The sequence below is a fragment of the Mus musculus genome, chromosome X, assembly GCF_000001635.26.
Source record: "Mus musculus strain C57BL/6J chromosome X, GRCm38.p6 C57BL/6J".
Taxonomy (NCBI): domain Eukaryota; kingdom Metazoa; phylum Chordata; class Mammalia; order Rodentia; family Muridae; genus Mus; species Mus musculus.
Window position 1 is genome coordinate 145,985,005 of NC_000086.7, and position 11,485 is coordinate 145,996,489.

The following is an 11,485-nucleotide window of genomic DNA, read 5'->3' on the forward strand; positions in this document are numbered from 1 at the left end:
AAAATAATGGAAGGAATTTAAAAAACTTAACTAATTTATTTTTGAAATTATAATATAATTACATCATTTCTCCCTGTTCTATTCTTCCCTTCAAATCCTCCCATATACCCCTTCTTGCTCTTCTTATAATCGTAACATCTTCATTAATTGTTGCTGTATACATATAGGTTTATGTATACACATGCATATTCTTAAACTTAAAAATGGAACCTATTCAGTCCCTGTAATGTTACTTGTGTGGATATATCTTCAGAGATAACCATATGGTATTGGATAACCAATTGGTGTGCTGTTTCCGATGGAAGACCATTTTTTCATTCTCAGCATTTCTTGGTTGCCTGTAGTTCTTTCTGTAAGATTGCAGCCTCCTGAGCTTTCTTCTGTTCACTTTAGCACGCTTATTGCTGTTCTTTTTGGCTCATGTTTAGATAGTCGTGTTGGTGATAATTTATATGTTGAATTTTTTGATGTTACTAAGGAAACAGAATTTTACAGAAAATTGCCCCATCCTCTGTGTCTTAGCATCTTTCTGGTCCTCTTTTGCAATATTCCCTTAGCCTTAGGTGTGAGTGTTATGTAGATCTATCTTTTGGAATTGGGCTCCACAGCTCAACATTTTGATTGGTTTTAGTTTTATATAATGGATTAAAGCTTTAAAATTATCTAAAACAATTTTTTTTACATTTTGTCCCAAATATCTATACTTTTTGGTGAAACCACTTGTCTCTAGTTGGTACCCTAAGATATCTATAAATAGCAAGTAAGCCAAAAATGCAGAAAAATACCATTAATATAGAGTAGATTTTTATAAAAGTCATTCATTCTGAGAGCTTTATCAGCTATTTTATTAATGGAGACATTTGCTAGGTTGTAAATAGAAGATCCTGGCATTGGTGTTGCCACAACTGTAAGAGAACCAACACTAATAGATTTTTTTGAGGAGCTCTTCTCACTACTGAGAGATACCTTAGACAAAGCTTCTGTCAACTGAACTTAGTGATTTTTCTTGGTAAGGTATAAACAGGCTTTCATATGCTTTACGAATGAATATTTTAGGGACTTTCCACTTCTATTTATTAGTACTCAGCTTGATCTAATACATATTATAAAGAGTCAGGGAGATAGTGAGGTCAAATGGTTATACTGTGGTTAATGGATTCCTTCGAAGTAAAATCAGACAGAAAATTAGTAGTTATACTAGGATCATCACACAAGTAGAAACATGATAAAAGCCTTAGGACTAAGGTGTAGTCAGAAATTTGGCTCTTTCATTTATCGTTGGTGTTCTAGGTTTGAATTCAGATTGTTAGACTTAGTGGCAGGTGCTTTGAACAGCTGAACCATCTTCCCAGTGGGAAGACAATTAATTTGAACTTTGAACCAAAAAATAATGGAGATTAATGTAAGCATACTCTAGACTAATGATAAATGTATTTGCTAGCTAGGTGACTTCACCATGTTGACAAACTTGAACTCTTCATTTTAACATATTTATTTCTATTAATTATGAATATAGAGGAGGGTTTGGCTTATGAGTGCAGGTGGCTGGGGACACAGAAACAGGAATTAGATCTTCTTGAGCTAGAGCTTCAGGTAGTTGTGAGCCACCTAAAATGGGTGTCATAGAAACCCATCTCAGGTTCTCTGTAAGAGCAATATGCATGCTATTCCACTTAATAGTCTCTCTAGGCCATAGGGTCTTGACTTTGTTACTGTATTTTCCTTCCTTTTCTTTATAGGTATTTGTGTATGTAGTTTACAGGGGCTGTTTCACTCTTTCGCAATTTAACCAATATCAGATTTGATTATTAACCTTAGTAGAGTATGTTATACCATTCGCCTTTTTTCCTTTTCTGTCTCATTTATTTATTTATTTACTTATTTTACTTTTTTGTATGTGAACTCCTTCTTCCCCTGCCCCCCAAACATTTGTATTAACATTTATTTCTGTGTTTCTTGTTCATCAGAAAACAGTCAGGAATCAGAGGCAAACTAATATGTTTTTGTCTTATCAAGGCCATCTGTTACTTTTCTTGTTGTATCTTAGCTTTTTAGCTCTTCCTTGTGCTTCATTAGCTTCTCCGTAACTCTTTGTTTTGAACACATATTGATTTGTGCTCCTTGGGCACCGAGTAAGTGGCAAATCTTATACCATTAACCAACCTGCAATTCTTTTTCAAATGATTCTAATATTTGTGTATAGAAAAGGTCTATATCCTTGCAAATAGGAATAATAATCAAATGACAAAATTTCAAGTGCAAATTCCAAATATATGCATATGAATATACAGTGCACATTCTTATACAAACAATGGTTTATGGGAGTGCATTGTCTCTTCACATTTTAACAGAGTTCTAAGCTCAGTGTATTTTTTGTCAGGCCATTATAGTTTTACCTTATATTGCTACTTCCATGTGAATTGAACAAAGAAACTAAGAAATCATTAAGACTAGGAATTCAAATCCAAGGATTTATACATTTTAAATATGTAATAATAATCATTTTAGCACATGAATCAAAATTATTGATGACATCATATCCATTAAAATATGAATGAAAGAAAGCCTTTGGAATAGGTATCAGAAGTTTCAAAATTAGAAATATGAGAAAAGCATAAAAATGCAAATTTCCTATTACCCTGTCAACATAGTTTACCTGCATTGTGAAAATTAATCATTTCGGCCATCTAGTTTTGTGCCCTGATACCCATGTGTTGTTGACATTGAAAAACATTCATTTAAAAAAGCTTATACATTGGATTACACAGTGCTGTGTTTTATAAGCTATCATAAATTTGTCAGCATGCATACTGCTAAACAATCAGTTGCTTCATTTGGAAAATATTCAGCATGACTCTTTAAGTATACATAAAAATAGCATAAATAACAATAACTCATGTTTATATGTAACATCTCATTTTTATTTAGAGTCCTTTAATAAATATTTTATCTTTTCTACTAATTAATCCAATGGAAGAGGCAAGACAGACAGCAATTTGCAATGCAAATTTTAGAAATCATTTGTGTTGATTGGAATTTACTCATTTTAAATGGAAGGCCAAAGCCAATATTTTCTGACTGTATCCTGGTAGTGATGTTTTTGGAGTTAGGATTATAAAGTGGAACACAAAGTGATTTCCTTATGAAACATTATTTTAATCTATGAATCAGATAAGAAAACATAAATGTGAGAAGTGGAACTAATTGGGAAATTTGGTAATTATGAACACAGGACAAGTGGATTTGATGAGTAGGTAGTTTCAAGGTGTGATTACTTGAATGAACAATGCAATCCTTCCACCCATGTACATAAACACTTGGTCCTCAGCTTTTGGCACTTTGTGGAAGTTGTGGAACTTTTAGGACTTGGGGTCTTGATGAAGAAAGTACACTAGTGGTAGGATTTGAATGTATCCACACTACTTTGAATGTAGCTTCAAACTTCTTCATATTTACTACATGCTCTCCTGTGTGCCAAAATATAATCAAGCCACTTTTTGCTCCAGTGGGTTGCCTTTCTTACCATTTTAGACTCCTCTGGAATCATAAATCCAAAGAAGTGCATGCTTCCTTTGGTTGCTTTTGGTGAAAATATTTTATCACATTAACCAAAAGGTAACTAACACAACAGGGACAATGAGAAATGTTAATGTTATAGTCATATCATAAAACAAAATGCTATTTTCGCAATGTATGACTAAAAGGAGGTAATGAAAATGATTCTGCCTCCATGTAATTAATTTACTAGTTTTAATTAAAGGTAATTAAAGTTTGAGTCAAAAGAAGAATGAAGCTTGTTATCGAACCTAATGTAATACAAAGCTTTAGCTGATAAAATTCAAAATTATTTGCTCATACTTCAAAAATAGTTTTCTACTCCATATAGTTGTAAAATCTAAAAGAAACGAACAGTTTTCTTTACAATTACCACTTACCAAAGTTAAAACAAGATCAATTTAAAAATTTAAGTAGACCTATAACCCCTATTGAATAAGCAGTCATTAAAAGTCTTCTAAAATACAACAACAACAAAAGAAAACACAACCAGATTTGACTCAACAAAATAAAAAACAAACAAACAAAACTCTTCCAATTATTCCACAAGAGAGAAGTGGAAAGAATATTGCCAAATACATTTTATGAGGCCACAGTCACCCTAATATCTGAAGCAGGCATTGGCCACCTAGTAACTAGCACAACTTGAGACCCATCCCATAGGCAAGCACTAATCCCTAACACTATTAATGATACTCTGTTATGCTTGCCAACAGGAGTCTAGCATAACTGTCTTTTGAGAGGCTCCACCCAGTAGCTGACTCAGTTAGATGCAGAGACCCACAGCCAAACACTGGACTGAGTTCAGGGAGTCTTAGGAAAGAGCTGGGGAAAGAATTGGGGGCTGCAGAGGGAATTCCATAGGCAGACCAATGGATTCAACTATCCTGAGCCCTTGAGAGATCTCAAAGACTGAACCACCACCCACAGAGCATACATGGGCTGGAACCTAGGTTCCCTGCTCATATGTAGCAGTTTTGCAGTTTGGTCTTCATTTGTGTCCCTCAACAACTGGAGTGGGGGCTGTTCCTAAAACTGTTGCCAGCTATTGATTCCATTTCCCCTAATTAGGGTGCCTTGTCTGACCTCAGTGGGAGAACATGTGCCTAGCCCTGCAGAGACTTGATGTTTAGGATTACAGGATACACAGAGGGTGTCTTCACCCTCCCAGGTGAGAAGGGGAGGGGTTGAAGGAGGAGCTGTGTATATGTAAAGACTGGGAGAAGAGGGTGTGTAGTGATCAGGATATAAAACAAATAAATTTTTAAAATGGAAAAAAAAAAAGAACAAAGAAAGAGAATTAGAGACCAATTTACCTTATGAATATAGATGCGAAACCACTCAATAAAATACTTACAAACCAAATCCAAGAATTTACTGAAAACATCATTCACCATGATCAAGTAGGCTTCATCCCACAGATGCAGATTTGATTCAATGTACAAAAATCTGTTCATATAATTGATCATATAAACAAACTTAAAGAAAATAAAAAAACATGGTCATTTCACTGCATACTGAAAACCTCTTTGACAAAATACAACACCCATTCATGAAAAAAGTACTGGAGAGATCAGGGATACAAGGTGCATACCTAATCACAATGAAGGAAACTTTCTTCAAACCTATAGCCAATATTAAATTAAATGAAGAGAAAATCAAAGCCTTTCCACTAGAATCAGTAAAAAAGACATGGTTGCCCATTCTTTCCATATCTCTTTGATATAGTACTTGAAATTCTAGCTACTATAGGCAACTATAGGAACTAAAGGGAAACAAATTGGAAATGAAGAAGTCAAAATATCCCTATGAACAGATGACTTTATAGTAAATGTAAGTGACAACAAACATTTTATTGGGGAAATTCTAAAACTGATAAACACCTTCAGTTAAGTGGCTGGATCAAATATTAACTAAAAAAAAATCAGTAGCCCTCCTATACACAAATGAGAAGCAGTCTGAGAAAGGAATCATGGGAATAGCACAAAACACAATAACAAGAAACTGTATAAAATATCTTAGTATAACTCTAACAAAGCAAGTGAAAGATATCTATGACAAGAACTTTAAGTCTTTGAAGAAAGAAATTAAAGAAGACATCAGAAGATTGAAAGATCTTTCATGCTCATAGATTGGTAGGTGTCTTAGTCAGGGTTTCTATTCCTGCACAAACATCATGAAATTTATGTTGAAACTCATGTGCTCTCTTTCAGAAGAAGTTGAGAGCAGTGAAGGTGAAGAACACTCAGGAATGCATGTAAAGGCAGAGCACTCGGGGAAAAAAGTCCAGTTTGCAGAAGCATTCGCCACACACATCATTTCTCTTGCAACTGAAGCGGCAGCCTCCCACTTAGATCATGAGACCACTCAAGAATTCAAGGTTCAAAACCCTCACTTAAATGTACCAAGTCAAAGAAATGTGCTGTCAGCTTTAAGTCATTCAGATGAAAGCATACAGACATGCACTTTTGCAAGTGATATGGCAGCTGATGTCATTGCAGAAGCCGAGAAGATTGCAAACGCTAGAAGCTGTATGCTTTTCAGGCATGAGAGGAACATTTGTCATGTTGAAGGTGGCCGAGGTAAAGCAGAAGAGAAACTGGATGTGGAAGATGTTGCACATCCAAGAGAAGCCGATACTTGTGTTCTTTCATCACTAAGTGGCATGCCAGGTCTGACATACAAGTATCCCAGTTGTGAAAGTGTGACTGATGAGTATAAAATGTCTTAGTATAACTCTAACAAAGCAAGTGAAAGATATCTATGACAAGAACTTGAAGAAAGAAATTAAAGAAGACAACAGAAGATTGAAAGATCTACCATGCTCATGGATTGGTAGGATTAACATAGCAAAATTGGCCATCCTACCAAAGCAATCTGCAAATTCAATTCAAAGCCCACTACACTTCCAACACAATTCTATGCAGATCTTGAAAGAACAATACTCAACTTCCTATGGGGGGGGAACTCAGGATAGTGAAAACAATTTTGTATACACTTCTATAGGTCTTACCAACCCTGATTTCAATCTCTACTGTAGAGCAATAATAATAAAATATCCATGTTATTGGTATTAAAAATAAAAGGGTTGAGCAAAGAAATTAAATTGAAGACCTGGATGTAAGTACACACACCTATGGACATCTGAATTTTGATAAAGGAGTGAGAAATATACATTATAAACAAAGAAAGTATCTTTAATAAACAGTGCTAGTCTAACTGGATGTCTGCATGTAGAAGAATGCAAATGGTCTCATATCTATCATGCTGATCAAGTCAAAGTCATTCAAAGGCTTCAACATAAAACCAGAAACAAAGTGGAAATAGCCTTGAACTCATTGATACAGGAGATACCTTCCTGAAGAGAACATCAATAGCAAAGGCACTAAGATATACAATTAATAAATGGGACCACGTGAAACTAAAAAGAACACCTTTATTGTTCCTGTATGAAAGAATTACAGTGATGGAAATGGAGAGGAGCATAAGGAAAAGAAGGTCCACCGACAGGCCCAAAGAGGGATACAGCTCAAGCAGAGGCTCCAAGGCCTGACACTATTACTGAGGCTATGGAGTGCGAACAAAAAAGACCTATCATGACTGCACTCTGGAAGACCCAAAAAGCAGCTGAAAGGGTAAGAGGCAGATAGTTGCACCCAACCAATAAACAGAAGCAGAGGCATGCAAACCTGTAGGAGGACCAATAGTCTTAATTAATCTGAACCCCCTGAGGTCTCAAAAACACATGACCACCTAACAGGCAGCATACACTAGCTGATATGAGGCCCCCAACACACATGCAGCAGAGGACTTCAAGTCTGTGTTCATTCAGAGATGATGAACCTAACCCTCAAGAGACTGGAGGCCCCAGGGAGTTTAGAGTTTAGGTGGCATGGGGTTGGGGACATCCACATGGAGACAGGGTGTGGAGAGGAGGTATGGGATGCAGAGCAGTAAGAGGGTGGATGGGGGAATAGAATATGGAGTGTAAAATAAATAAATTTTAAAAAGAGCACCTTTAACGAGTCAAAACAGCAGACTATACAATGGTAAAATATCTTCACCAACTACACATTGGACAGAGGGCTAATTCCAAAATACATAAAGAACACAAGAAGTTACACACCAACAACCCAAAAATCCCAAGTAAAACATGGGATACAGATTTAAATAGAGAATTCTCAACAGTGCAATTGTAAAACACTTAGATGTATCTTCACCAAAGAATGGATGAAGAAGAGTATTCACACTAAGCTACACCATTGAGCTATATTCCTACATTGCTAGAGTTTGAATAACATTACAAGAAGAAGAAGAAGAAGAAGAAGAAGAAGAAGAAGAAGAAGAAGAAGAAGAAGAAGAAGAAGAAGAAGAAGAAGAAGAAGAAGAAGAAGGAGAAGAAGAAGAAGAAGAAGAAGAAGAAGAAGAAGAAGAAGAAGAAGAAGAAGAAGAAGAAGAAGAAGAAGAAATACATTTACACAATGGCATGTTAGCTCTTAAAAAATAGCATCAAATCAAAACAACCCTGAGATTCCACCTCACACCAGTCAGAATGGCTAAGATCAAAAATTCAGGTGACAGCAGATGCTGGCGTGGATGTGGAGAAAGAGGAACACTCCTCCATTGTTGGTGGGAGTGCAGGCTTGTACAACCACTCTGGAAATCAGTCTGGCGGTTCCTCAGAAAACTGGACATAGTACTACCGGAGGATCCAGCAATACCTCTCCTGGGCATATATCCAGAAGATGCCCCAACAGGTAAGAAGGACACATGCTCCACTATGTTCATAGCAGCCTTATTTATAATAGCCAGAAGCTGGAAAGAACCTAGATGCCCCTCAACAGAGGAATGGATACAGAAAATGTGGTACATCTACACAATGGAGTACTACTCAGCTATTAAAAAGAATGAATTTATGAAATTCCTAGCCAAATGGATGGACCTGGAGGGCATCATCCTGAGTGAGGTAACACATTCACAAAGAAACTCACACAATATGTATTCACTGATAAGTGGATATTAGCCCCAAACCTAGGATACCCAAGATATAAGATATAATTTGCTAAACACATGAAACTCAAGAAGAATGAAGACTGAAGTGTGGACACTATGCCCCTCCTTAGATTTGGGAACAAAACACCCATGGAAGGAGTTACAGAGACAAAGTTTGGAGCTGAGATGAAAGGATGGACCATGTAGAGACTGCCATATCCAGGGATCCACCCCATAATCAGCATCCAAACGCTGACACCATTGCATACACTAGCAAGATTTTATTGAAAGGACCCAGATGTAGCTGTCTCTTGTGAGACTATGCCGGGGCCTAGCAAACACAGAAGTGGATGCTCACAGTCAGCTAATGGATGGATCATAGGGCTCCCAATGGAGGAGCTAGAGAAAGTAGCCAAGGAGCTAAAGGGATCTGCAACCCTATAGGTGGAACAACATTATGAACTAACCAGTACACCGGAGCTCTTGACTCTAGCTGCATATATATCAAAAGATGGCCTAGTCGGCCATCACAGAAAAGAGAGGCCCATTGGACTTGCAAACTTTATATGCCCCAGTACAAGGGAACACCAGGGCCAAAAAGGGGGAGTGGGTGGGCAGGGGAGTGGGGGGTGGGTGGATATGGGGGACTTTTGGTATAGCATTGGAAATGTAAATGAGTTAAATACCTAATAAAAAATGGAAAAAAAAATAGCATCATGGGCACTTCCGGCGAGCCAGAATGGCTGCAGCTGTTCAGGACTCAAGTGTGAGCCCAGGGGAAAAGCTGAAGCATTCCCCAAAGAAGAAAACCATGAAGACAGGGGCCAAGGCTGCAATGTCAAAGCTAGACGATGAGGTCAAAGACTCTTCTGATGGAGAAGGAAGCTGTGAATCAGAGATGGACCACTCAGATGATGGAGCTGTGGAAGCAAACAGTGAGGACAATGTTGAATCCTGTGAGGAAGAAAATGAAGACGCTGCTGAGTCAAGTGCTGGGACTAACTCAGGGTGGGCAGATGCCATGGCAAAAATCCTTAACAAAAAGACTCCTAAAAGCAAATCCACCATCCTCACCAAAACAAAGAGCTCGGGAAGGAAAGGAAGAAGCTAAAGCAGGAGAGGCTGGAGAAAAGGAAGCACCTTGAAAAGAAGCAGGAGTAGGAAATGCTTTGCAGAGTGAAGCCAGATGTTGTCAAAGACAAAGAAGCAGAGAGGAACCTTCAGAGAATTTAGAAAAGGGGTGTGATGCAGCTCTTCAATTTCAGAAACACCAAAGGAATATTGGTGAAAAGGTTAAGGAAGTAGGAAGCTCCATCCAGAAGCGTGCTAAGGTGATGTCAACTGTTTCCAAGAAGGATTTCGTCTGTGTTCTTCGAGGAATCGATGGTACAAGTGAGAACAGCCCTGCTGGGAAAAGACCCAAAGCCAGACAGACTGAAGTCAAATCAGAAGAGAGCCCAGGGTGGAAGATTCTAAGAGATGATTTCATGATGGGAGGCAGCATGAAGGACTAGGACAAGGAGAGTGAGGACGAGGAGCCTGTTGGCAGCAGGGCAGGGTCTGCCAGCCACTGAACAGACAGACAGGAGAGTCCAACTCTGCTGCAAAAGGCACTGACTGTTGGAAGCCTGAGGCCATCTGCTAAATGGCAGGATTTCCCAAGAACATGTGCTCTAGGATTCCTCATGTGTAGACTGTATTAAAGTTGTATTTTTAATTCTTACATATGTTTAATCTGTTTTTCTAAAATATTTGTACAAAGAAACGTTTGGTCTTTGTTTTTTTCTTGAGCATTTTTCTATGATCCTTTGCTATGGACATATGCTGATCATACACCAGTGTTTCTAAAGTGTGGTCCCATTTATAATTAAAATGAATTTGATATGAAAAATAACATCATGAAAATTTGAGACAAATTTGGATAGAACTTGAAAAGATGATCCTGAGTGAGGCAACCCAGACCTAAGAAGAAAAACATGGTATGTACTTATTTATAAGTGGATATTAGCTGTAAAATAAAAAAAATAAAATAGTCCTAAAATGTACAGACCCAGATAGGTTAAGTAATAAGCAGGGCTCAAGGGAGAGGAATATACATAGATCTCCCAGAGAAGGGAAAATTGACTTTATGGGTGGACTTTGGGCTGTTGAGGATAGAAAAAGGAGGGAATATTTCAAGAGTACTGAGAGATACTTACTGGTATTGGGGGTTATTTCAATGGTGAGGTAGAAACCTAATGCAATGCAAACTCTCAGGAACCTACAAGGGTGACTCTAGGGAAGACATCTAAGAATGGAGGACATGGCACTTTAACCAGCAAAGTTCTGTAACCAGGCAAGGCTTCCAAAGTAGGGATTGGGACATCAACTGAGACACAGAACCTATAACCTACAATTTTCCCAGCCTGAAATATTTGCTTGGGTAAAAGTGGCACAGAATTCACAGGAGTGGCCAAGCAATGACTGGTGCAACTTAATACCCATGCCACGAGAGGGAGCACGCCTAGAGGCTCAGAAACCAAAGGTTGGATAACTCAGAGACCTAGGATAAAACCAAATACGCTGCCCCCAAAGTCAATGAAATGATGCCTAATGGTATTCTGTTATACTCACAGACTGATGCCTAACCTAATTATCAAAGTGGCTTCACCTGGCAACTGGTGGGAATAGATGAAGACAACCACAGCCAAACATTAGGCATAGTTTGGGGAATCATACAAAGAGGTGGAGGAAGGACTGAAATACCTAGGAGTGGTCAAGGTCACCACAAGACAAAGGCCCATAGAATCCAGGCTCATAGGAGTTCACAGAGACTAAACTGAAAATCAGGGAACCTTTCTGGAACTGACCTATGTCCTGTGAACATATGTTAAGGACATGGAGCTTGGTGTTCTCGTGGGACTCCTAACCGTGGGAGTAAGGGCTGTCGCTGACCCTT

At 38.1% G+C, this 11,485-nt stretch overlaps 1 pseudogene; it reads left to right on the forward strand.

The window, feature by feature from the left end:
* On the forward strand, positions 9,261-10,438 carry Gm6447 (predicted gene 6447; annotated as a pseudogene).